General features: G+C 44.1%; 1 protein-coding gene and 1 long non-coding RNA gene across 5 annotated transcripts in view; both read left to right on the forward strand.

Moving 5' to 3' along the window:
- Window positions 1–27851, forward strand: part of RBMS3 (RNA binding motif single stranded interacting protein 3) — a gene marked incomplete at its 3' end in the record, with an annotated part of 775525 nt that overhangs the window by 24809 nt on the left and 722865 nt on the right. The gene's annotated exons all lie outside the window — the stretch shown is intronic.
- On the forward strand, window positions 3696–24451 carry LOC307199563. Its single transcript, XR_013832062.1, has 3 exons — window positions 3696–4277; window positions 13244–13281; window positions 23420–24451. It is a non-coding gene; the product is annotated as an uncharacterized lncRNA (long non-coding RNA).

The raw sequence follows: 27851 nt of genomic DNA on the forward strand, positions 1-27851 counted from the left end.
AGATAATGCATGTCGCCTGTGAAATGTGCACAGTTCTCTCTTCGTTGATGAATTGTGTGCACATTCTCTGTGAGGTCTGGCTCATTGTTATGCATATTAACTACTCAGCTTAGCTCATTCCCCTTAACAGATACACACCTATCAAGTCAGGTGCTAAGATATATGTGTTCCCTGAGTATTTAGAACACCCTCCTAAACGTCTAAAAGGGGCTCCTAATTTGTTGGGAGTACAGGGCAGCATTTCTGCAGTTCATTTAGTTCAGGAGGAGAAGGAAGAGGTGGTGATTGTGTGCTGCCTTTCCACAGTTCAAACCATGCTCAGTGCAGCTTAGAACATGAAAAAAAATGCATAACAAAAGTAGTCATAAACAATAACTACAATGTTTAAAAAATGCACAACCAAACTGAACCATTTCCACATAAATTGCAAGAAGATCTAAAATAAAGTTGCAAAATAGCAACAGCAACCCTCTTCCCCAGCCTTTTTGTAGCTGGAGTCAATCCTCCCAGGCGAGGTGGAAAAAAACCTGAAAAGCAGGCAGCAGATCTTCCAGGATTCACAGCCCATGGATGGAACAGACTTATGAATAAGTGCATGTGAAGCTATATCATGGACTGGAAATATGCCGATCTTCCCAGTCCTAACGGGGACTAAGGAGCTGGGATAAAGGCTTCATGGAAAAGATGGGCTTTGAGGAAGGATTTGCAGGAAACAAGACAGGGGGCAACACATTTCCTGGGCGACACTTCTAGGCGTAATGAGCAGCAAGGAAGAAAGAGATGACTTGCATAAACCTCATACGCATAGGCTTAGTTTGCAACAGGGCCAGCCCTACCATTAGGCAAAGTGAAACAGCTGCTTGCTGGGTTGTGAGGTTCAGGGAACAGTGATAGCCCCTCCAGCCTTTCCCATGAGCCACCAGGCCATTTACCTCTGCCTGATCTATCCCTGTCCCTCTTTAGTTGAAGTTACCATCAGCTGCAAGTCCAGTTGGCCTCTGCACATGTAATAGGGTTGTCTGGAAGCAAACTGTCTTGGGCCAAATGGTCTTAGTTCTTGATTCGGTTTCAAATTGTTCCGGGCTGCTTTTATGCGCCACACAGCACCAGCATCAGACGTCTGCGTTCAGCTCTATTTATTCGTCTTTGTCTATTGATTGCCTGTCATTGTTTCCTGTATTCCATTTGTTTTTCCTTGAGTTTAAAAGACCAGAACATTGAGTGGTTGATAAATAGATTTGAAAAGTTGCCTTCGTTCCATGGCGGCTCCTCTCAGGAATCTCCCGTTATCCTCTGGTGAAATGTTACCAGGTACTTTGTTACATTAATGGTCCTCAGTGATACGTTACAGGTATTGTTTTGTCTCAAACACAAGCAATGCTCTTAGTGGGAATTGTTCGCCCTTGTCTCAGAAGCACATCCATTGCCACAGAAGTGGATACTTAACTAGAGAGCAGTTCTCATGATCAATAGATCATGTCAGCTTCCCTTCTCAGGAGCAAACCTTCCACACACACACGTAGTAGCGAGTTCCATCAAATGTTTTGTAATGTGAGAAAGGGTGCATATTTCGAGCTTCTCATAGAAATTCAGAAGGTGTGTGTGTGTGTTTGTATCACTTATTCATCCCTGGCTAATCCCTTCCTGATTTTTATCTCCTGGAAAGCGATTTATGTATCCAGCAGAGAAAATCATGCACAAGCTACCTAAATCTGATGTGCAATTGACCATGTGCATCTAGGACTTTGCCAGGAGTAAGAACCTTTCGGGGGGGGGGGAATGTATCGCTGAATCACTGCTTTTGCTGTAAAGCCAGTTGAGTTTGAATGAATAGCAGGCTAACTGGTGCAATTTCCCCCTTGAAGATTATCTAATCTTTCCCGAAGATTATCTTCAAACAGGTGTTTTACTACTTTCGGTCAAAGCCTTTTGTCAGCGTTTGATTGGCAGAATGGCTGTTGAGATTCAGTGGCAATAAGGTTATACATGCTCGAGGGGGGATGTTCACATAGAGAGGTGGCATCGTTTAAACTGACTATGGTTGCTGGTGGTGTAATAGTTCAGAACTCAGTCAAGTGCAAAAATGGGCATTCAGCGTTAGGGGTGATTAGTTATATGCTTCTAAGTTCTCTCAGAAGGTTGGCATCATTGAGCCATTGCCAAGGCCCTCAATATAGCAAGAACCCCAGTGCCAGATTCCCAAAATTTTACAATACAATACAATAATACAATTATTGTATTGTATTACTTTGCACTGTAAGAAGTGCTGGGCTGATGCCCACTGGTGCTACATAGTTATATATGTAAAGGTAAAGGGACCCCTGACCGTTAGGTCCACTTGCGAACAACTCTGGGGTTGCGGCGCTCATCTTGCTTTACTGGCCGAGGGAGCTGACGTTTGTTCTCAGACAGTTTTTCTGGGTCATGTGGCCAACATGACTAAGCCACTTCTGGCAAAACCAGAGCAGTGCACGGAAACACCGTTTACCTTCCCGCCGGAGCGGTACCTATTTATCTACTTGCACTTTGATGTGCTTTTGAACTGCTAGGTTGGCAGGAGCAGGGACTGAGCAACGGGAGCTCACCCCCTCGCGGGGATTTGAACCGCCAACCTTCTGATTGGCAAGCCCAAGAGGCTCAGTGGTTTACATTACAGCATCACCTGCATCCCTTAGTTATATATGTAGTGTGGTTATAAAATCTGCCTGTTTGCTGAGAACTTCATTAAAGGTACTGTTCTAAGCAAGGCCTGGCAATTTATAGCCTCCTTACATTGACTAGCTTTTAGTAGCCAGAAAGGTGCTGATAATTATATAATTTAAATTAATGATATATAATTTATGACTTCAGGTTATAATTCTAAACCAAAAGCAGAACAAACAAAAGTTAGAGTATGACTTTGCATTAATATCATTTTTGAAATGTTGAAAAGCTACCAGGGGCCACAATCCAGCCCTAGTCACGTGCAAGTCATTTCTCTCTCTCTGTCACTCACTCACTCACTCACACATTCCCAGAGAAATTGAACCCAGTGATTCTGAGCAACATTTCATTGCCCTGGATGCAATATGGATCAGCTGCAGGCACGCAAACCTGTTTTTGCATGCAGATCTCACTTGCCGGATCAGGTGAGTGCATAATTCGTTTTGATGGATGAGTTCCCCACATGTTGTTGTTTTGCCAACGTTCTGAATACAAATATCTAAAACGCTCTTCGGAGGGAGTGTCTGGGAGTGTTTTTGTTTGAGGGAATGCAAAAGAGAAATTGGGAGGGTGTTGAACCTCATTATGAGATGTCAAATGTAGGGGCGGGGGCAGGAATTCGGTTTCATTTGCATTTTTATGCGAACCTACTTCATTCACTCTTCCCCAAACAGTATACAAGCCAAATCATGACTAGCCTTCAAAATGTGCACTTCTCCAAATTTTGCAGTGCAGTTGTCCAGCCAAAGAAATACAGTGGTACCTCGGGTTACATACGCTTCAGGTTACATACGCTTCAGGTTACAGACTCCGCTAACCCAGAAATAGTGCTTCAGGTTAAGAACTTTGCTTCAGGATGAGAACAGAAATTGTGCTCTGGCGGCGCGGCGGCGGCAGGAGGCCCCATTAGCGAAAGTGGTGCTTCAGGTTAAGAACAGTTTCAGCTTAAGAACGGACCTCCGGAACGAATTAAGTACTTAACTCGAGGTACCACTGTATACCTAACTTTGGGGGAAATGTGCATTTTGAAATGGATGGATGCATTGGTGAAAATGCCATTAATAATTAAAAAACAACAACGGGGGAGCGTGCTGGCGGAAATGTGTATATTAGGCTAAAATGACATCCTGTGTATATGAGAAGAGATGTGCTGGAAAGTGCTGATGATTTTTACAAGTATTTGGTGCCGGGTGGGGGATTGCAAACTGATTTGGAAATATGGACTGAATTAAAGACTGGGAAACAGAGAAATTAAGGGAATTCAAAAGGGACAGACTTGGCCATTCCAAGTTAAATGAGGAAAAGAAAGACCATTGCATAGCAAAAGGTTTGCAATGGAGAACCTCACTTCCTGCCCCTTGCATGGTCCCGCCTCTTTATTTCAGCCAGTCAGAATGTAGATATTTGCATAGTATGGGCTATGCAGTTATTTCTCATTAAGCCAACTAGGTTTCTTGCTCCCGCCAGAAACCCGGTCGAAAGCCCTGTGGGTGGGAGCTGTGGAGCTTTATGAATAAACAACTCATCCACCTTTCCAGCATCTCGTTCAGCACCGGGGGATTATTATGACTAAGGTAGAGCTCTTAAAATGCAACTACCCAGGCTTTAAAAACCCTTATGAGTGTGCAAGGGAGAATAATCCTTATTGAGCTGTGGGGAGGGGGTTTGAAAAGGCACGGGAGACAGAGGATCAAAGAGGTTAGCAGGAAGAGAGCACGTTTCAGCAATAATGAGGTTGCTCTCTGTCAACTCAATATATTAAATGTACCCTACTTTGACAACCCTCTTGGCCTCTGCTGGTTGCCTTATTTAGCCTTAGGTGTCTGCAAGGCTTGCCGCTGTATCCAGCCGGAATGAGGGCCTAAATTCTAATTGGAAGCAGGAAGAAGCTTGCGACCTCATATAAGGCACAAGTGCTCTTAAGTTATTATCCTAACCAATGCATTGATCCATTCCACTGCCTATGCTGTTGGGATTATTATAGTGTGTTTCCTTGCTCAGTGCCAGGAAAACCAGCCAAAGTTCTCTGATTAAAAGCATACATCTATGCTGACCTGAAATAACTTGCGCTTTTCAGAATTGGGGGAATCCAAGACAAATGTCCGTTTCCCTTAATAATTCCTTGCATTGTGGTTTTCACCAGAGAAATCTTATTAAATCTGGATGCCTTCCTATGCTTTTAATTAAAATGTACTTAAAAAAAAAATATTAAAGATTTTCTTGGGTTACAAAAGTACGCACACTGTCTCTGTTTTCAAATCATGAATGCCCCTTTCTACAAATCAGTTCTACTCAGTACTTTTTTTTCTGGGGGTATTCAAGGGAACCTGGAACCTGGAACCTTTTGTTTTGTTTTCCTAGAAGAAAAGCACTGGTTCTACTTGGTGTGAGTGAACACAGGCTGCCGTTTTTGGGGTAAATGTTCGTATATGTATTCATTTGCTGGCTTTAACTTTTAAAAATCTATGCGGTTTGCATAAAAGGGCATGAGATATTTATGAAAAATAGCAATAAAATAGACTTTAAAAACAGGAGATGTTATATAATCATCAAAATATAGTTAATAGTGTTTTTTTTTAAAAAAAAAAAACAAAACCCCTGACATTGCTACTGCATTAACCATTTTAGGATTGGACGCAGTGGTTGTACCTCTGCAGAGTTAAGGCATGGCATTGTCCATTAACCCAAGAGCATCATTGCACCCACACAGTCCTGCAATGCCAGGAAAAGCCACCATAAGGTGGCTGGGGTGGCCTAGCATGTGTTTTTCTTTTCTTTCTGCCCATGTACCAGAAAGGTAAAGATAAGGCCGATCTCCACCTGCCCAATTTTGCTCTTTTTTTAGCTTTACATCGGGGATGGGGAACCATTTTCACCCTGGGAGCCCCTTCTGAGCAACTTTCTTGCAAGCCGTAGGCAGGAGCAGAGCAACAAATACGAATTAACCTTTGTACAGTGGGGTAGTTTCTACACACCTTCATGCACCTCTCTGTATTCTCCATTGCAGACAAACAAGAAGCATTATCATAGTTCAGCGTTGTATTACAGCTAGGCAGAAACTTTCAGTGAGAGTGCAGAGCAGCACCAATTAAAGGAGTACAGAGCTTACCAGCAGAAGTCCTAGGGTGGTTTAACAGGGAACCTTGGATATTGTAGTTCTGTGAGGGGAATAGGCGCCTCCTAATAACTCTCAACACCCCTAACACACTACAGCTCCCATTTTGGGGGGAGGCAGGGGGGAGCCATGACTGTTCTAAGTGGTATCATAGCGCTTTAAAGGACTACCTTAAAGGCAGTTCGAAAGCACGCCAGTGCAAGTAGATAAATAGGTACCGCTGGGGCAGAAAGGTAAACAGCGTTTCCATGCACTGCTCTGGTTTCCGTAAAAGTGTCCCGTTGTGCCAGAAGCAGTTAAGTCATGCTGGCCACATGACCTGGAAAGCTGTCTGTGGACAAACGCCGGCTCCCTCGGCCTGATAGTGAAATGAACGCTGCAATCCCATAGTTGCCTTTGACTGGACTTAACCGTCCAGGGGTCCTTTACCTTTTTTACCTTTTACCTTTGTCTGCCTCCTATGATCTTCTCCCGGAGTGTGCACATCTCCAAGGTAGTGCGAATGCATTGACATCCTTCCAGGCTACATATGGCAAAGGTGAGAGGCACTACAGGTGTGGCAGTCACTCCAAACACATCTTAACATCTTCTGCAATGTACAGTGGCGCTGCATGGCAAATGACGAAAGGGGTTGCCGTCAGACTGTAGAAGTGAGAGGAGGAGGTATTATCCAATTTATTCTGCTACCCATCAGAGGAGCAAGGTCTGCCAAGTCAGCTGCAGCACCTTTGTACAAGTATGAGAATACCTACCTGGTTCCAGGTGGCTATAGATGCTCATTTACAACTCACCACTTTGTTCCAGTGTTACCCACTGGGTCTCTGTTCTTTGACAATGACTTCATTTCCCTTTCCTTGTATATCTGCTCCGCCCTCTCTCTTTTTATTGATGCAAACCATTCTTTGGTGACGATATATGGCTGAATGGTGGGATAAAAATATGGGGAGGTATAATGGGATTGTTATATGCATTTTCATAAACCAAAAGTTTAAAATATGAAGAATATACAGTCATACCTCATGTTACGTTTGCATCATGTTACATTTTTTCAGGTTGCATCCCGCGGTGACCTGGAAGTACCAGAAAGGGTTACTTCCGGGTTTCGTCGCTCGTGCATGCGCAGAAGCGCTAAATTGCGCTTCGCGCACCTGCACAAATATGGCGCTTCAGGTTGCGAACGGGCCTCCGGAACGGATCTTGTTCGCAACCAGAGGTACCACTGTGTGTGTGTGTGTGTGTGTGTGTGCGCGCGCACACACACACACACACACACACACACGGAAATAACTAGAAAAATAAAGCAATCCCTGAGGATAACAAGACTTCTTCTTTTAATGCATGACATGGGCTTATTTATCATGGCTCCTTTAAAATATATAGATATAGATAGATATTAAAAAAACAAAACAAAACACACAGCTTAGCAAGGTTTTACGGCACGTCAGGCCTTTTGAAGCTTCCTGATAACAAAAAGCTATAACTGCAGCAAAACTCAAGATTGAGGTTAAAGTTTTGCTTTATTAAATATATGACTTTGGTTGCCACACAGAATAAGAACTCTGAGGTTCATATCTCACCATTTAAAACCCACACTAGTTGATAATAAAGAAAACTGAAAGTAAACAAAGTGTGAAGGAGATGCACAAAAGCACAACTGAGTAGTAACAGTAATAATTATTAATTCTCAATGACTTCCAGCCTTTCTGTACAATTCTTTTTTAAAACAACAACAACCACCTGTTATTGGTAATTTGCTCACAAGTGTAAACTACAATAATCTGCTTTGAAATGGAAGCAGGACTTGGTGGCAGCTGAAAATTAAGGTCAATATAATGTGTCTCTCTGCATAGCAAATACAAACATAGATGTTCATTTTGTCATAGTCTTAAAAGATGTAGGAGACATAACTTGTGAAGTACTTTATAACATTTATATCTGCCTCAGAGGGCAATTACGTGGAAAGACTTTCGAAGTGATGAAGTTCTAAGCCAGGTTTTATCTACAGCTCCCATCATCTCTAGCTTGCAGGACCAGTGGTCAGCATGATGGGAATTGTAGTCCAAAAACAGTTGGAGACCTGTTTGGGAAGCCATGTTTTAAGACATGGATGGGGAACCTGTGGCTCTGCAGATATTGCAGCATTACAACTCCCATTGCCTCTAACCATTGACCATGCTGACCTAGGGCTGATGAGAATTGGAATCTAGTGCCATCTGGAGAGTCACATGTGTTCTAAGCCCTCATCAATTGCCTTAAAAGGTATGTATGCTGCTTGTGCAGCATGCTTAACAATCTGTAGACATGGGAGTTATGTCAGATATATTGTGTGTTCTTTCATATTCTGCTGGAAGCCACCCAGAGTGGCTGGGGCAACCCAGTCAGATGGGCAGGGTACAAGTAATAATATTTTGTTGTTGTGGTTGTTACCAGTGAGTTCCTTAATGTGTGGTTGTAGGGCAGAGTCCCTCCCCATATACTGTATTTTTCCGTGTATAAGACTTAAGTTTTCCCTCCTAAAAAATGATTTCAAAAATTAAGGTACCCCTGCCCGTACGGGCCAGTCGTGTCCGACTCTAGGGTTGTGCGCCCATCTCACTTAAGAGGCCGGGGGCCAGCGCTGTCCGGAGACACTTCCGGGTCACGTGGCCAGCGTGACGAAGCTGCTCTGGCAAGCCAGCACCAGCGCAGCACACAGAAACGCCATTTACCTTCCCGCTATAAAGTGGTACCTATTTATCTACTTGCACTTTGACGTGCTTTCGAACTGCTAGGTGGGCAGGAGCTGGGACCGAAAGATGGGAGCTCACCCCGCTGCGGGGATTCAAACCGCCGACCATGCGATCGGCAAGTCCTAGGCACTGAGGTTTTACCCACAGCTCCACCCGCGTCCCTTTCAAAAATTAGGGGGCATCTTATACGTGAGGCCATCTCCCCCCCCCCCATTTTCTTAAATCTGAGTCCCCCAAAATAGGGGGCTTCTTATACATGGGGGCATCTTATAGATGGAAAAATATGGTATTTAGGCTAGTTTGGGCCATGCAGAAGCAAGTGTTGAATAGGAGAAGAAAGTGATGGATAATCACAGGCAAAGAAGTACTTTGTGGTGCATATTGTTAAGGCAGAGACTAAAGGCTCCTTTTCAGAAGTGACAGGTTTAACAGATGGCATGGTTCTTGAAATTGTGGGATAGGAAGATGTGGTGATATTGGGAACAGCACGAAACAGATGCCCTAGAAAAGGCCAAGAGAGAGGGTCAGATGCAATTCCTTTAGGAAAGTCGTTCAGAAGAATGCATTAAATTTAATGAGTGCATAATGGAGTGCTACAACAATTCTGTACGTGTTGTTACTAAAAGCTGGGAGATCTGATAGTGTGAAAATCTGCAGGAAGGTGCAAGAAGGGACAGAGGCCACTATGAATACTGCATTAGAAGGGGTGTGGGGGTGAGAATGGGCGTATGATGTGACATTCTGCCAAGAGAAAAATGTGCAGGTAGATTCAAGAAGGTACAGGTTAGCTCTTAAGTATCAGGAAGTTGACATTCTCCCCCTGGATTCATGCCACTCTGCTCTGGTCGTGTTAGAACAGCAAGAATACAAGAAGGTCAAGGTTGTGTTGGTGTATTGGTCAATCCAGCTCAGTCTCATCTATGTTGACAGGTGAAAGTTCTCCAGAGTTTCTGACAGTGATCTCTCGTAGCCTTACCTGGAGATGCCAGGAATTGAACCTGGCCAGTGCCTCTTGGATACAAACCTTATGCTCTACACACCTTCTCTTTCTTTCCCAGCCATTTGTCTACTCAATCCATTCCCCTAGCTGCTCTTTTTCCACATGGAAGGAAACACAGAGATCCATGTATCTTTCACATTTGGGGGGAGAAAAGGAACCAGGGGTATGGGAATTTGAGGCACAAAATGGCTGTTGGGGAAGAAAGAGATAGCCAGGGGTAGCCAACACGGTGCTCTCTAGAAGGACTACAAATCCCACCAGCCCTTAGTCAGGATGGGCAAGGTTGAAGGATGATGGGATTTGTAATCCACAATATCTGGAAGGGGCCATGTTGGCTGTCCTTGGTTTAAACCAGCCCTTTCTCTGCCCTCTACCCTGCCACTTAACCTGCCACTACCTTTTCATAAGACTTAACAACAACAACAAAACTACATTGAATTGTAGAACAACAACAAAAAGATGAAAGAAGCTGGATGGGAGTTGGAGGAACCATAATTATAGCCCCACCTGTAGAAAGTCTCCTGAATTGTAGATGCATAGGCATTGGAAGGAAATACACGGCTGGTCATAAATGTCAATTTTCCATCGACCTTGACCATCAGTGCATTTCTTCTTCAGAAGGAAATTTTAGCTGAAGCTGCAATCCTACTTGATTAAAGCAAGATAGAGAGAGAAGATGATCAGGGAGGAGTCAATAAATGCGAGCAAAGGGCAGTACCCAGAAATCTGTATTTTAGATCCGAACCGGGTTATTGTTTCTTAAAATTTGACTTGATGCAAGGTACATGTTCTGATTAATAAAGTACATCAGAGGTCTTTTGGGGAGAAAAAAATATATTAAATGATCCCCGCAGTGCTATAAAAGCTAAATCAGAAAGATCTACACTGCATAGCAGAATTCTGTAAGATAAATCAATAACTCTACATGCTCTAGCAGTGCTTTGTAAGCTGAAGCCGGAGTGCCCTTCCCAGTAATCCACTGAGGATGGCTTCAAACATTATGCATTTCCTACAGGAAGTGTGAAATTCCTACGTAGCATGTTCCATTTCAGTTATAGGTTGGGGGAATTTATTTCTGCAAGGCAGAGAAAGAGGTTTTCAGAACAGGCTATAGCTTTGTCCTTAGAAATACTGATGACAATAATAATGGGTTTTGAAATTAAATGGCAGAAAAAAGCAGTGGTTTTCTGGGTTTTCTCGTAATTAAAAGGGGCTAAGTCGGCATTGTTCTTTTTAAGCTAAGGGACTTGTGCCTTTCTTGGCATGTGCCGCCACGCAAGCTGATTTCCTTGTTTATAACTACAGCTATTCGGTGCATAGAACCTGTGAGCTTGCCAGGCATGTACGTGCTACAGAGGAACAATTACAAAGCTCTGAAATGTGGGGAGCCCCTGGTCTACTCTTAATGGTATTCCTGCTTGATAGGCTTCCTCTTAATCTATTGTCATGGTATCTGCTGAGCAGGGTTGCAACGTTTAGTTGATTAGCTGGTTAGATTAATTAACTGAAAAACATTTGATCCACTAAAAAGGTGCCCCTGGTTAAGTTGGCAGCACATTATTTTAAATAAATAATACTTATTTTAAATACATGTACTTATTAAAAAATGCAAATTACAGGCACTGTCTTAGAAGAGGCTCGCCCACTTTTAATGGAGCTGTAGATACCAGGTCAATAGCTTTCTTTGCCTGAGTGTTGTGCTGGATCCTTTGCCTTGCTGACAGGAAGGAGCCAGCAGTAAATCACACTGCAAGTTGGAGTTAACTCTTCATTAGCAAGAACACGATCTGCACAGACTTGGAGGAGTGTCAGGCCTAATGAGCACAGAAGCTCATCCCTAGGTCTTGCCCCAATGGCTCAGTTGCTGAGACTGAAAGTCCCCACCTCCCTACACCATCCCCTCCTCTCCAGGGTTTTCCCCCAAGCAATTGGAGACTGCGCCTACGTGAAGCCAACCTCTCCTCCACCCTTTTGATGCCTCTTCTGGTTCTGGGAGGCAGAGGGGAAGGGGAGCTTATTGCAGGAGGAAGGCAAGACACCTGTGACTCTTAACCAGCTAAACATCATGGTATATCGATATATCACGATACGTGAATTAAGGAAGGAATGACGCAGAGACGATCAGGACAATGGTGATATGGTTTAGCTGGTGATATGGTGAGGTTTAGTTGCTGATAACATTTCAGTGTTTAGCTGGTGAGTTATCACAATGTTTAGTTGGTGAGTTATCACGATGTTGAAAACCAGATATTGCCTAGCCCTGGCATAGGCAAACTCCGGCCCTCCAGATGTTTGGGACTACAATTCCCATCATCCCTAGCTAACAGGACCAGTGGTCAGGGATGATGGGAATTGTAGTCCCAAACATCTGGTGGGCCGGAGTTTGCCTATGCCTGGCCTAGCCCTTACACACATTGTGATTTGCGATATATTGCCAGCTCAAATATTATGAAACAATTAACACGATGTGAACATCAAACTGGTGTTAGACGATATATTTATATATTGCCCAGCCCTACACCAGCCTGACTCATCTATGCCTCTTGGCCTCCCTCCTCTCCCTGCTTCAGCTTCTGCCTATAATTCTGGTCTTCTTTCTGCCACAGATTCTCCCAGCTCACTAAGCCCCGTTACCTTTTTAGCTCCCAACTCTTTTCCCTCTGACCACTCATTGTTGTCCCACCACCACTCTCTGGGCCCTGAGCCTTCTTTCCTTAGTGGTTCCCCAGCTGGTTTCTCCCACCATTCTTCTGCATCCAACAAGTCCATGACATTTTCTTAGTTTGAGATACCTGTTGCCTTAACCTGGGTTCCTTTGTAACCACAAGAACTGGAACGCATGGGCAGAGACTGGAGAAATCTCAGAGTCAAGAGATTCCTGTGACCAGTGGGTGCAACTTTATGTCCCTTCCAGTCCCTCCCTCCATCTGGTTAGTAAGAGCAATGCAAATTGGATCAATTTGCACCAGTTATTCAGTATTGTATATAGTTCGAGGTACTGTGTGTGTGAGAGAGAGAGAGAGAGAAAAGTCAAGAGTTTCCTGCTCTTACTCTGTTCTTGCTGAAGAAAAGCAATGAAGTTTTTGCCTTGGCTGCTGTGACCTTGACAACAGGGATTGATGGGAATGGGTGTTGCTTTGTAACATGCACCTCTAAAAGGCTATATTCTGCAACCTTTGTACTTTAGGAGCATTTGAAAGAGCTGCAGTTAAGCTTTTAAAAAACCCTGTCAGAAAATACTTGACCAAGACATGTTCATTATTTCATTAACCAGTGATTGAGGATGCTCTCTCCCTTCTGTCAACCAGAGTTGCCGCATTGCACTATAAACCTGAGACAAAATATTATTACAGGCCACATAATGCAGATTATCCTTTTTTGTTTTACCTTGTACTTTTCCTGTATAACTTGAAGCACCAGCATTTACTGTTGAACCCTGAACGATTTCACTTCTTAAAGCCAAGCTGTAATTTGCTCTCAAGTTCCTTTTTCCAAATCTTCATAATTACACATTTTTAAACAAAATTCCTCTTAACTCAAGAATTACAAGCACAAAAGGATCCCAGGAAACAATCAGATAAGTATTCATTTATTTAACTCAACATATAGAATTATGTTGCCAATAGTTTTTTTTAAAAAAAGTTAAACTCTTAATTAGCTAAAGAAGGTTTTAAAACTTTTCTTTTCTTTTTTCAGAGATTCACACTGAAATCCTCAGGAGTTCATTGACTATGGTAAGAAATGACCACCATTCAATACATGTTTCTGTGCTAGAGTTCTCTTTTGCCCCTCCATATACTGTACCTCCCAACTAATGAGTTGACTGTAAACACATTAAAATCATCTGCTTCAGCTATTGGACATGAATGAGAAATGGGTTAAACCTGGGAAATTTTGCTTGCATTTCCATAAGTCATTTCAGTTTTCAATTGGCACTTCTTCATCAAGCATAATCATGCAGCTTTTGTGTTTTGGGTGTGTGCTTCTAGGACTAGCAATCTGAATATGAATTAGTAGGTCAATGCATTGCCGTGCTGCTAGAAAAAAATATATTTGGAGAAATATACACACCCCGCTCTCATCGTGGGGCGTTGTGTTTGCTGAGCTGTCGGAAATCCAGAAAGCTTTTTATAGACTCAAAAGTCCTCATTTGAAGGCTTAGGATTTCTTTGTTTTGTTCTGCAATCTACTTAGTATAGCTGAACATGTATTACAGGGAATCAGGAGAGCAGCACCGGAATCACACCAGTTTCATTTACTCCCCCCATTCAAATCTGCTTGTAGCACAACTGAAAAACCCAAAGCTCTCAAAAATTGATTGTTTAGGCCGGGGTTCAGCAACCTAAGGCCCATGGGCCAGAAGCGACCTGTGGAGGTCGTTTGACCGTCCCCCGAGCCTCCCCTGAACCGAGGTTCCAGCTTGTGCGCTGTGCTAAACCGGTGCAGCGTGGTGCGGGGACTTGCTTCTGCGGTGCTGAAAATTGCGTCTATGCATGCGCAGACGCTGAAAATCACATCTGCACAGATGCAGATGCCAAAAATTGCGTCTGTGCATGTGCAGACGCCAAAAATAGCAGTCAGGCCCTGCTTGACAGGGGGTTGGACTCGATGGCCCTTGTGGTCTCTTCCAACTCTATGATTCTATGTTTCTATGATCCAACCCAGGGAGGGATCTCCGCGGGACCGATCCGGCCCAGGCAAGATAAACCTTGCTGACCCCTGGTTTAGGCCAAATCAGTGTGTGAAAATCAGACCACTCTCCAGTATTTCTTAGGACCCCCCCCCCCCCGGCCGCTTAGGATTGCCAGCTCATGATACAACAATTGCAACAAAAACCGCAACTGGCCTCATGGCTCTTTGTCCCTTAGCTTCCTTTGCCCCGGGGGCACAAGGCTAGGATGGAGCCAGCTAGGTTGTGGGCACTGCTCTTCGCTACGGATCAGCTGTATCCAAGAGATCCAGTCAGGAAATCCTGTGTTGGAACTAGTCCCAGTGGGGCTTGTGTTTGGTGCCAAATTTAAAAGATGCCAAATGCGAGCCCAGCATTTTCTAGGGACAACCAGGAACACAATTTAAGGCTCTTCCTCCTCCTCCTCCTTTTGCAGATGTGTCTTCACCTGCCACATACCTGACATTACATATTATTTCATTACACCTGGATACAATTTGGGGGAAATGGCCTCATGGACCAAAGATTGGTCTCACTGCTGCCTTTAAAGCTTTATAAAACTGTAATGAGCAAAAATAACAACCGTGTCTTTTTATTCATTTAAAAAATGGCTCTTGAAGTTTAGCAGTCATTATACAGTACTTTTAAAGCATTCTTGTACTACTTCAACAGTCCTGGAGAATCCTGGGAACTGTACAGTCATACCTCGGGTTGAATGCGCTTCAGGTTGAGCGTGTTCCAGTTGTGCTCCGCGGCAACCCAGGAGTAATGGAGTGTGTTACTTCCTGGTTTCGCCGCTTGCGCATGCGCATGCGCAGACGCTCAAAATGACATCATGCGCAGAAGCGGCGAAAAGCGATGCACGCGCGTGCAGATGTGCAATCGCTAGTTACGTTTGCTTCTGGATGCGAACGGGGCTCCGGAACGGATCCCGTTCGTATCCAGAGGTACCACTGTAGTTTGTTAACAGTACTGGCGGTTGTAGGTCCGTGAGGTCAGTTTTATGGACATGCAAGTGTCATACTCCCTGAAGGACACAACAGAATCCAACTTTGCAGAGGAGACTTGATGTGACACTTTCTCCTTTGTTGGAGGAGATCTGAATCTCATCTCATCATGCAGGTTCCCTTGAGGCTTAATTATTCCTGCGAGGCTTAATTCCCATACCAAGTTTTACATACATCTATCCTTGCACTCAGGTGTCTCCAGGCCTGTGCAGTTGCTAGACTGACAACCACATGCATCTACCCTCATAGAATCATAGAATCATAGAATCATAGAGTTGGAAGAGACCACAAGGGCCATCGAGTCCAACCCCCTGCCAAGCAGGAAACACCATCAGAGCACTCCTGACATATGGATGTCAAGCCTCTGCTTAAAGACCTCCAAAGAAGGAGACTCCACCACACACCTTGGCAGCAAATTCCACTGTCGAACAGCTCTTACTGTCAGGAAGTTCTTCCTAATGTTTAGGTGGAATCTTCTTTCTTGTAGTTTGGAACCATTGCTCCGTGTCCGCTTCTCTGGAGCAGCAGAAAACAACCTTTTTCCCTCCTCTATGTGACATCCTTTTATATATTTGAACATGGCTATCATATCACCCCTTAACCTCCTCTTCTCCAGGCTAAACATGCCCAGCTCCCTTAGCCGTTCTTCATAAGGCATCGTTTCCAGGCCTTTGACCATTTTGGTTGCCCTCCTCTGGACACGTTCCAGTTTGTCAGTGTCCTTCTTGAACTGTGGTGCCCAGAACTGGACACAGTACTCTAGGAGAGGTCTGACCAGAGCAGAATACAGTGGCACTATTCCCTTGATCTAGATGCAATACTCCTATTGATGCAGCCCAGAATTGCATTGGCTTTTTTAGCTGCCGCGTCACACTGTTGGCTCATGTCAAGTTTGTGGTCAACCAAGACTCCTAGATCCTTTTCACATGTACTGCTCTCAAGCCAGGTGTCACCCATCTTGTATTTGTGCCTCTCATTTTTTTTGCCCAAGTGCAATACTTTACATTTCTCCCTATTAAAATTCATCTTGGTTTTTTTTGGCCCAGTTCTCTAATCTGTCAAGGTCGTTTTGGAGTGTGATCCTGTCCTCTGGGGTGTTAGCCACCCCTCCCAGTTTGGTGTCATCTGCAAATTTGATCAGGATGCCCTTGAGTCCATCATCCAAGTCGTTGATAAAGATGTTGAATAAGACTGGGCCCAAGACAGAACCCTGTGGCACCCCACTAGTCACTCTTCTCCAGGATGAAGAGGAACCATTGATGAGCACCCTTTGGGTTCGGTCAGTCAGCCAGTTACAAATCCACTGAGTGGCAGCATAGTCAAGACCGCATTTTACCAGCTTCTTTACAAGAATATCATGGGGCACCTTGTCAAATGCCTTGCTGAAATCAAGGTAGGCTACATCCACTGCGTTCCCTTCATCTACCAGGCTTGTAATTCTGTCAAAAAACGAGATCAGGTTAGTCTGACACGACTTATTTTTCAGAAATCCATGCTGACTATTGGTGATCACAGTATTCCTTTCTAGGTGCTCACAAACTGTTTGCTTAATGATCTGCTCCAGAATCTTCCCTGGTATTGATGTCAGACTGACTGGGCGGTAATTATTTGGGTCCTCTCTTTTCCCCTTTTTGAAAATAGGGACAACATTTGCCCTCCTCCAGTCTGCCGGGACTTCGCCTGTTCTCCAGGAATTCTCAAAGATGACTGCCAGTGGTTCTGAGATCACATCTGCCAGTTCTTTTAATACTCTTGGATGCAGTTCATCTGGCCCTGGAGACTTGAATACATCTAAACTAGCCAAGTATTCTTGTACTATCTCCTTAGTTATTCTGGGCTGTGTTTCCTCTGCTGAATCATTTGCTCCAAATTCTTCAGGTCGGGCATTGTTTTCTTTATCGGAGAAGACTGAGGCAAAGAAGGCATTGAGGAGTTCAGCCCTTTCTGTGTCCCCTGTTTGCATTTCACCATCTTCTCCTCTGAGTGTCCCCACTGTTTCTTTGTTCTTCCTTTTGCTACGAACATACCCATAAAAGCCTTTTTTGTTGCTTTTAACCTCTCTAGCAAGCCTGAGTTCATTCTGTGCTTTAGCTTTTCTGACTTTGTGTCTACACGTGCTGGCTATTTGTTTGAATTCCTCTTTGGTGGTTTCCCCCCTTTTCCATATTTTGTACACATCCTTTTTTAATCTTAACTCAGTTAAAAGTTCTTTAGATAGCCACCCTGGCTTCTTTAGGCACCTTCCATGTTTCCGTCTCATTGGTATTGCCTGAAGTTGTGCTTTTACTATCTTCCTCTTAACAAGCTCCCAGCCATCATGAACTCCCTTTCCTTTTAGTATTACTGTCCATGGGATCTCACCCAGCACTTCCCTAAGTTTTATGAAGTCGGCTTTCTTAAAGTCAAGAAATTGAGTCCTAGTATGCTTGGCTGCTCCTTTCCGCTGTATAGTAAACTTCAGAAGAGCATGATCACTCGCGCCTAATGATCCTTCCACTTCTACCCCACTAACCAGGTCATCAACATTGGTTAGGACCAGATCTAAAATAGCTGTTCCTCTTGTTGCTTCTCCCACTTTCTTGCTTGCTTCTCTTGCTGCCTCTGTGAAGTTCCCCTGAAAACTCCATCATTTGCTGCTGCTGCTGTTGCAGTCTGTCCTGACTTCTCCTTCCTCCATCCTGCCCCTTGCCTCCTTTTCATTCAGGGACCGAGCCAACATCTTTAGGCTGCTTTGGCAGCCAAGTTTCATCCTCTTGTGTCCAGCTGTGTCAGATCTAGTGGAGTGTGGGAGTCGAGGCTGTCCCTTCGCTACTTCTCCCCAACTGAGAAATGCTGATGAAGGGCGTTCCTTTGTTAATATTAATATGCAGATGCCACCAAGCTAGCCCCACGTCTGAAAAAATTATCATGCCATTTTCCTGATGAGTTAACAGCCCTTTTTGACAAAGCAGATGAATGTGCTGGAAGAAATTAGGTTGGTGTTAGGAAACATGTGGCTCTGTAGATAGAATAGGGGTCCATCTTCCATCAGTCCCAGAAAGAACAGTCAAGGGTGGTTAGGTGGTTGTAGTCTGGCTTCACCTGGAAGTCAATAGATTCCCCACCTCTGAATCAGAAAATGCCTGGTCTGTATCTCTGCTGTCTAGACCAGGGGTAGTCAACCTGGTCCCTTCCGCCCACTAGTGGGTGTTTCAGGATTCTGGGTGGGTGGTTGGGGGTTCTATGGCATGTTACTGCAGCACTGGTGGGTGGTAAGGAAATTTTACCATTAAGAAAGATGCATTAGTGGGAGGTAGGTATGAAAAGGTTGACTACCCCTGGTCTAGACCATAAAATGAATCTTTGTCTTCAAGCTATTTATATTGTTGAAAATACAGATTTCAGACTGCAAGCCTATTCCCGCTTACTTGATCATAAGGCCTATTGACCACAATGGCACTTCTGGGTAGACATGTCTAAGTCTGCATTACTAGTTACTCAAATTACTGTTTAAATCATTCAAACACATGCTATTTTTAAAAGCCAGACAAAACCTTTATCAGCAGGTATCTTACATGACTGCATAATAGACCTACCTAAATATGAAACCTTTAATAAAGCACCTTGGTTCAGGTATGAGCAAATGCCATTGTTTTCTTCCCACTTAACTCCTATGGAATGGATGCTATATTATTTAGGAAGAAAACTCCCCCATGAATTCTTCCTTCGGGAGATTTCCTGCCTTCCTGTCTCTGCTCAGTAGGATAACTTGGACTTCAATTCATGTTTTCCCTCCAGTTCCTGTGCAACACAATTCTTCTAATTATTGTGATTACTGCATCTGTTCAACAGCTTTTGTGCCCCTTTCTAAAGAGATTTATCGCAGAGGCACACCTGCTGCCTTTACATTGAACTTGATGTTCTGGTGTTAATTTCAGCCAGGAATTTAATTGTATTATTCTGCGAAGAACCAACCAACCTGGTTGTAAAGGACAGGCACATCCATGCATGTGTGTGTGCACACAGGTTTTGACCAACCAAGAATTGAAACATGGGTGCAACCATTAGTATCTCACCTATCCATCCTTTTGTGAACCTTAGGTATGGGGAACCTTTGGCCTTCCAGATGTTGCTGAACTGCAACTCCCAACATCCCTTGCCATTTGCCATGCTTGCTGAGGCTGATGGGAGTTGCAGTTCAGCAGCCTTTGGCGGGCCAAAGGTTCCACACACCTACTTGGCCTTATTCAAGACAGAGTCTCTCTCTGCCCATGCCATATATGAGGTCCACAGACTGGAATATTGGTCATCTGGAAAGTTGGATGGGTGGCAGGTCACTTCCACAGAACAGTAGCTTATTTAAAGCAAATGTGGCCTTCACATTTAACATTTAATGCTGGCTTTTTCCCTGACAAAGGCTCTGTGCACAACAGTCAGAAATGCAGCGAGTGCAGACTTGCTTAGCATGGGATTTATGCCGGGGAAAGCTTCACATGGGAGTTCCTTTGCAAGTTTCCCTTTGAAAGGAAAAGATAGCAATCCTCTCACAATGTCAGTAGAGCATCATCTCCAAAGGGGCTTCCAAAGTTAACGACTCAGCTCCCCACAGTGGCGTTTTCTCATTCATACAATACATTCAGCTGGATTTTTCTTTAAAGCTATGAGCCTGGAACACTAAAACAACTTCCACTAATTAGTTTTGAACTGTGCTTGGGAGTCGCTGTCTTTTTCCTACCACTGTACATAATTTAAGATAGCATAGTAGGTCTCTTTCAGCCATGGCTGTATTTGAGAACTAGTCCTGAAATATCCACCTGATGGCTATGTGTATTCAGAAGCTGTGTGTTCATTTCTAGAGATCTGACCACTGTGTTTTAAATCAGCAGCCTCTGGGGTCCTTCAATGTGGTAGGTCCTAGGTCTCTCCCCTTCTCTGTTCTTTCCCTTTAGAAAGTTTTGGTTCTCTATGAGCTAAAGCACTGTGAAACTACTGATACTGAGAGCCCTGGGGAACCAGCTTTCCTAGAGCGATAGTTCCTAATTTTGCAGTCTTCTGTTTGAAGGGCTGCCTGAGGAAGGCCCTATGTTTGAGGGACTGTCTGGACTATGCCCAGCTTGAAGATGAAGAACCATTAGAAGGGGACAGCACAAGGGTATTGGGAGGTCCCCATCAACAACACCTGGACAGCAGATGGAGCAAGCCCTTACATTAGGCAAAGTGGGGCAACCACCTCAGGCAGCAAATATTGGACAGCAGCAATGGCAGCTCCCTGGCTCTTCTTTCTAAGCATTCCCTGGGCATCTCTTGTCAGTTGGAGGACAGCGCTGTACTTGCCATATGTCCTACCCACCCCCCAAACTATCCGGTGTTGAACTAAAACTAAACTGCCAGTCCTTGCTTGTGGGATGAAGAGGGAGCATCAGTTTGTTCTTCGCCTCAGGCAGCAAAATATCTTGGGCCAGCCCCGTGAGCAGGAACATGGGTCACCCGGTCACAACCTTTCCCACCACGTATGGTGAGGTGCATTGTACTGTCATTTAGGTTTAAGTAATTCTTTCCAAACCGCTGCTATGCAAATTAATCAGGATATGCACATTATATGCAAATCAGCACCTTCCCCCTTTAAAAAAATTCCTCCTATGGGGGCAGTGCTTAAGTGACCACGCTACCAAGAAGCTCTTTGGATCCCAGGCCAGAGATCCCCTCTGCTCCTACTTCCATATTGGGCTTCTTTCATCTGAAACGCCCCCAAGCCCATTTGTAATTAATGACTGGGGCCAAAATAGTTGCTTTAGGCATGCCTAAAGCTTGTGCAAACCCAGTGGGACTTTTGCCATTCCCCACCCACCTTGAATCGCACAGCCCCTGTGTCATTCTACATGCTGCTTTTGACAGTTTCTGGTCAACTTCAGCTGTCTCAGAATGGTGGTTGGAGAAAAGGCATTCATGAAATCTGAGTCCAGAGCCCCTTTGGGTGAATGGAATGATCCAAATCCTACCCATCATCACCATCATCTAGCAACCCAGATTTTGCCTTTCTGCAAATTGAACCAAAAGCGCAACTCCTTTCCACCTTCTTGTGTTCACTAGTTGTTATTTGAGAGACTGGTGCACAATTAGACCAGGATCAGTGTCTGCTATTATTATTATTTAATAGGGTCTCCTTGAAATTTTCTTTAGCTGAACAAGAAACTGCTACTGTTTACATCCATCCTTTCATTCCCCACTCAAAAAAAGGAAAAAAAGTGGGGGAGGCACTGAGGTTACTATTGAAGTTAACACAGCCTTTGCATAGATCAGGCATAGGCAAACTCCAGCCCTCCAGATGTTTGGGACTACAATTTCCATCATCCCTGATCACTGGTCCTGTTAGCTAGGGATGATGGGAATTGTAGTCCCAAACATTTGGAGGGCCAGAGTTTGCCTGTGCCTGGCATATATTATATTAGGGGAGCAGAGACAAGGATGGGGTAATTGCAGGAGTGGAGCAAGGGGTGATCAGCTGATGGTGTTGGAATCACCTTAATGAGGTTAGGATTGATCAGGGAGATCATACCTGCCTTTAATGATTCCTCTTATGCCTTGCACAAGCTTTTCAAAGCCTCTTCGGATCTAGCTTCAGAGAAGACACTTCTCCAATGGAGACCAAATCACTGCCAAGTGGAGCAGTCTAGCTCCTCAATCTGCCTGTTAGAGACGATGCTTCTGCAAAATTTGTGGCAGAGGGCATTTGCCATCCTTGCAATGTTTCCAATATTGGACTCCTGTTTGCAATTCACAGTGCCTCATCTCATCCTTTTGACCAACAGCTCTGCTTGGGTCTTTACCATTCATTTGTCACTTGGGTGTCTATTCTTCCCCAAGTGAAATAATACTACTTTTATTATATAACAGCATTTCTAAACCACTTAATATTTTAAAATCTCTAAACGGTGTACAAAAATAAAGCATGGAACAATGAACAATATTTTTTAAAAAACAGAAATTCAACATAAAAAGCCAGTTAAACAGTATTATAAAAATTAGAAATAGGAATTTGGTAATAACAGGGTCCAATCTTATGAGCAAAAATATATGTCTTTAGAAGATGCCTGAAGCAAATGATGGATGATGTTTCACATATGGTAGAAAGAAGGGTATGGTACAGTACAGAGTCAGTAGCAGAAGATGCCTGTTTTCGGGTGTGGTACCATGAATCAAACTTCCCCAGATGATATAAGATGATATACAGGTCTATAAAAGGGCAGGTGGTCTTTCAGATAATTTGAAGTTGATCGACAGTTCCCCCATCACAGGTGTAATCTGTACTATACTCTTATGTATCTAGGGTGCCAGGTGCAAAATAGGACAGAGCTCCTGCCCCCTAATAGTTATGCAGTTCTACACAACTATTAAAACTGTAGCATCCCTGTCATCTGTTCCCTCTGACCATCCCACGTATTTTCCTTTCATAGAATTTCATTCCTCACTTACTGTCCCAAATTACCCATGTTGGCAGAACCATTCTGAAATTCTAACCCTGCCCTTTGGTCTTCCTCTGGAGTCAGACAAATGCATTTTGGACATAAACTTGTGGAAACTTCCCACTGAAGTATTTCTCCCCCAATATGAAACCGGCTTTTAAATCAGTTTATGAGTCTTTCTGGTTGCAAGTTGCCTTTTGCAGTTCTGTTAAAGCTCCCAAATAATTTGATTTGGTACATATCAGCTTGCTCATTGCTTTGTAGCTGCTGTGGAAGAATGTGTGTTGGTAAGGTAACTGTTTTCTGCTAGCAAGCAGTGCCATTCCTCAATTTATCCTTAGATCCCCTTTCTCCCCTCCCAAAAGAAAACTGGGTTATTTCCAACAAAGCCATTGCTTGAGTGGAATGACTTCCACTCGCACAAGAGAACCTCCCTTCCCTTCCCCTCTCCTCTCTCTCATGCTCCCCAGCCCAAATCTGTTCTGAAGGATCCCCATTCCTGAGAAACAGATTTAGGGCTGCAGGGAGCTTGAGGTGGGAGGAGAAGTTATTACTCACACCATGACTTTATTGGGTACAACACACTGAAATTGCATACTTCTCCAGATTTCTGGCTTTACATGCTTTCCCCCCACCAAGATCCTTTCTTGGGTTCACATTTAGCCAGTTCTTCTGCTGTAAATTCATTCTGATTAGCAGAGAGATGGATATGTTCACTGTACTAACATTTCCATTCTCTTTTCTTCTCTTTCAGGAATATTGTTGAAGGATCCCTAGCCGGAAATATCTCCCAGAAGAATTTCAAAACCTGTGACCAGGCGGGCAGGGATATATTGCCAACCTGTTTCAAGTGTTAAAATCAGGAAACCAAAAGTGGACAATATCCTCTGAAACTTTTTATTGTCTTGTAGCGTACAATTTGTTTCATCTAACACTATGTTAAAATTTTTACAATATTGTCAAATGAAAAATCGCATTACAATGCCAGTGATCCTCTTTCATCTGAGACAACTGCATCAAGTTAAATAACCCAAAGTAATAATAACATTTTGATCTTTGTTCTGTCTAAACTGACTGTATATATATAGTAGGGTGTGTGTGTGTATATATAAATTTATAGAGATATCAAGAATAAAATACAGGCCTATGTTCAGACCTGCTACATATTTTTAAAGGGTTTGTTTTTAGTTGTAAAGTGCATTTACTTTTCTCCGGTAGAGCTTAAAAGACTGTGGGATCTGAAATGGTTCATGGTGGTGTGAGCATTTCAGCTTGCTTCATCAAATGCTGGATACAGATATAGCATTACCTGAGATGTGAGTTGCAAGATATGTACGGTAGATCCAGATAACCCCCCCCCCTTTTTAAAGGAAAAGCAAACACACAAGTATAACAGAGTGACTCTGAAATATTCTGTCACTCTAATTCCAGTACTTACTTTAGGTCACAACCCTGCTCTCTGATACCAGGGAATAAGTCCCATTGAATTCATTGAGGTAGACATATATAAGATGGTATGGGATGCCTAACTCTCCAGCATGCTGCAGGGCTTCGGCTCAATCCTGATTGGTTCTGCCAGCCTCTGGTGGTGCAGCAGAGGCTTTTCCATCTGCACAACCTTCTACCCCATCAGACATTTGCAGCTGAGCTATTGATGTGGTGGAAGTCACCGACTCCCTCCAAGCCCAGGGGTTTGGATTGCGCTCCTAACCTATTACCATACCATTTGTTGTTGTGAGGCCAGCTGTAAATGGCACCTTGAACTCTGATGAAGGGAAAGCTGGGATATACCGTATTTTTTACTCTATAGGATGCACTTTTTCCCCTCCAAAAATTAAGGGGGAATGTGTGTGCGTCCTATGGAGTGAATGCAGGCTCCTTGGCTTCAGGGATAGCAACACGAAGCCTCCAAGGCGCAGAGGGAGCGCTCCCTCCGCGTTGCTTTCGCTGAAGCCTGGAGAGTGAGAGGGGTTGGTGCACACCGACCCCTCTCACTCTCCAGGCTTCAGGGATAGTCGCCTGAAGCCTTCGGAGCACAGCGCGAGTTCCCACTGCGCTCTGCAGGCTTCAGGTTCCTTTCGCTGAAGCCAGGAGAGCAAGACTCTCCTGGCTTCAGCAGAGAGGGAGAGGTGTGCAGCGCCCCTTCAGCCAAGCGGGAGGATATATGGAAGGGGCTCCGTTTCTCCTGCCGCTTCGCTGAAGGGGCGCTGAGCAGAGAGGGGGAGAATTTTTTTTCTTGTTCTCCCCCTCTAAAACAAGGTGCGTCCTATAGAGCGGAAAATACGGTACCTATGTAATGGTAAGGTAAGTGTCTGTAGGATGGCAACCTCTCAGAGCTGTCTCACCATAGTGAGGAAGAGAGAATTTGTTGTGGAGGAACCACCAGATCTTAGATCACCTGGGCGGAAGATGGGGAGAGGCTGAATCCTCCCAGATAATTTTGGTGCTGTTGCCTCCTCCCCCTCCAATTTATCTTTCCGTTGGCTTTCATGGTTTTCTTTCTGGGCGCATGCCAAGGAAATGGTGAGGCACTGGATCCTTTAGCATCCAAGCACCATAGCAATACACACTCTCTTTTTTTGTCCTTGTGCCTCTGGAGTTCTGAAAGTGGATGGGCGGCTGCATAGGTTTCCACAATAAGGAAGCTTCCACAAGTACACCTCCTCTCCTCCACAGGTAGAAGGGGAAATCTGCTGGGATGTCCTTCCCAGGGACCATAGGACTGGTCCCTTAATAGGCTTAATTTAAATCCTTTTGAGGCAGTCGTTTGGGGATATACCTGATAATCTCACACTTGAACAGCAAAACACCATTTGACTGACTGTAAGATTAATTAAATGTGCAAGTGAATAGCCTTCCCCTCAAAAAGAAAGAAAAAGTCTTACACAGCTCCAAAAAATAAGAAAGATAGCCTAATATACATAATGAAAACTGGATCGCAGCAGTATAAACACAAACATGGATAAAACCCGACTAAAACCCTTGAGAATAGAACCAGAAGTTATTAAAAAATGGTGTTGTGTGCTGCATTAATTATCTTTAGAGAACAGCCATTGAAAATAATGGACATGACCGGCATGGGTCTAACATGACTAACATGTTAATTTCAATGGGTCTGTTCTGGGTAAAACTTTGTTGGCAGCCAGTTGGCAACTGGGTAATACTTTGTTGGTATTCTGGGGTTAAAATCTTCTGGTTTTGCCTGGTGCCAGAAGGACAGCTGTATCAGTGCTAGGAAGCCTAGGCAGGACGTTCCACAAATTGGATGGGCCACCTCCATCACTTGTTCCCCAGTCACCCCTAACCCTGCTGCATCTCAAGATGCAAGCGATGCTTAAAAAAAGGGGTCTCACTAAGGACCACTTCTCCATTCCCTCATCTAAAGAGATGACAGCTGCAGCTGTTGCATACCCAGCCTTTGCAGAGTTTAGGGAAATCAGTTCATCTCCAGTAATTGCTCATTTTCCACACCCACACCCCTCTCTCCTTGCTTTCATATGCACAAAATCCTGTCATTTCAAAGTCACACATCTCTCTCTCTCGTCATATTTGCTGGGGAAATTAGTCACTTGTATAACTGTTTGGCATATTTCATCAGCTTTCTCATCTTGTGCCACTCTGTTCCATCTTGTGGGGTGTTTGGGTGCTCTGGTTTCGTGTGAGTGTGTGTGTGTGCGCTCGCACGCGCTTCAGTTAATTTATTTGTCTACATGCAAATCAAAGTGACCTAGAGACCTATAGTGCAGATACGGCAATGCCAAAAAACCTAGACATAAGGCAGCTTTTGTTCATGCAACCTGGTCCAGCAAAGGAAATAGTCATCATGGGAGATCGCACACAGTAGGCGTATCGTGTCACATCAGTGATGATTTTTCAGTAGAGCTACTTCCTATTTTCGGCCTCAAGCACCCGCTTGGAGAGTTGACTTCTATAGAGCGTGGGAAGGGAGATAAACCCTGTTGAATGATTGCTGCCGCCGCTGGATCAGACCAAAGGTCGATCTACTACAACATCCTGTCCTCGCCTTAGCTAGCCAAAGGCCTTTGGGAAGCCCAGGCAGGGCATTCTCAGCGATATTATTGTTCTGCTTGGATTCCCCATCAACTGGTACTCAGAGGCCTACTGCCTCTGGTTCTGGAATAGTACAGTGGTACCTCGGGTTAAGTACTTAATTCGTTCTGGAGGTCCGTACTTAACCTGAAACTGTTCTTGACCTGAAGCACCACTTAAGCTAATGGGGCCTCCCGCTGCCGCCGCGCCACCAGAGCACGATATCTGTTCTCATCCTGAAGCAAAGTTCTTAACCTGAAGCACTATTTCTGGGTTAGCGGAGTGTGTAACCTGAAGCGTATGTAACCCGAGGTACCACTGTATATAGCAATCTGTACTAGTAACTGTTGGTAGCCTTATCTTCCATTAATTTGCCTAACCCATTTTACAGCATTCTAATTTTGTGACCACTATCGCTGCATCTTGTGGTGGAATATGCCATAGTCTGTTTAGGGCTTTAGAGGTCAGCACCAACACTTTGAATTGTGCTTTGGAAATGTATACAGTGTTATGATAGTTGCAGTGAAGTTAAAAGTTGCATCCGCAACAAACCCAGGGTCTTCTCTGGTTATTCCAGGTGTGATTACAGTCCTGCTTCTCCCCCCCCCCTCCTTTGGCCTCCCCTTAGCCTAGCAACTGATATGATTAATGGGGTGTGCTGGGTTAATGCCTTCTGTTTTGGTACTTAAATTACCCAAGCCATTTTGAGCAAAGCTTTTAGTCAGGATGTGAGATTGGAGGATATTTCAAAGCAAGCGATTGGCTGGAACCCCTCACTTCTATCAATTTTGCCATAAATCAGTTGTGAATTATGCTCCCCCCCCCATGATAATTTTTCACGAGATTGGAACTCCGGTGATGAACATTCCTGTTTCGGAGGGAGAAAAAGTGTAATTTCCCCCTAAACCAGACCTTGTTCGAAAGAATATCATGATTTATGAAAGGAGGTAGAGGCAAAAACGCATTATACTTTTACCTGCCCACCTTGTGTACCTGTCAGTCCGCTCTCTCATTCTCCCTCTTGAAATACTCAAATAAAGCTGTTTCCATGAGGATACTTGGTATTACTTTCGCTGTAAGGGGCTGCTTACGATCAATCATTTTCTGATGCCTGACACCCAAGAAACTAGTAAGGT

The sequence above is a fragment of the Podarcis cretensis genome (assembly GCF_951804945.1).
Source record: "Podarcis cretensis genome assembly, chromosome: 12".
Taxonomy (NCBI): domain Eukaryota; kingdom Metazoa; phylum Chordata; class Lepidosauria; order Squamata; family Lacertidae; genus Podarcis; species Podarcis cretensis.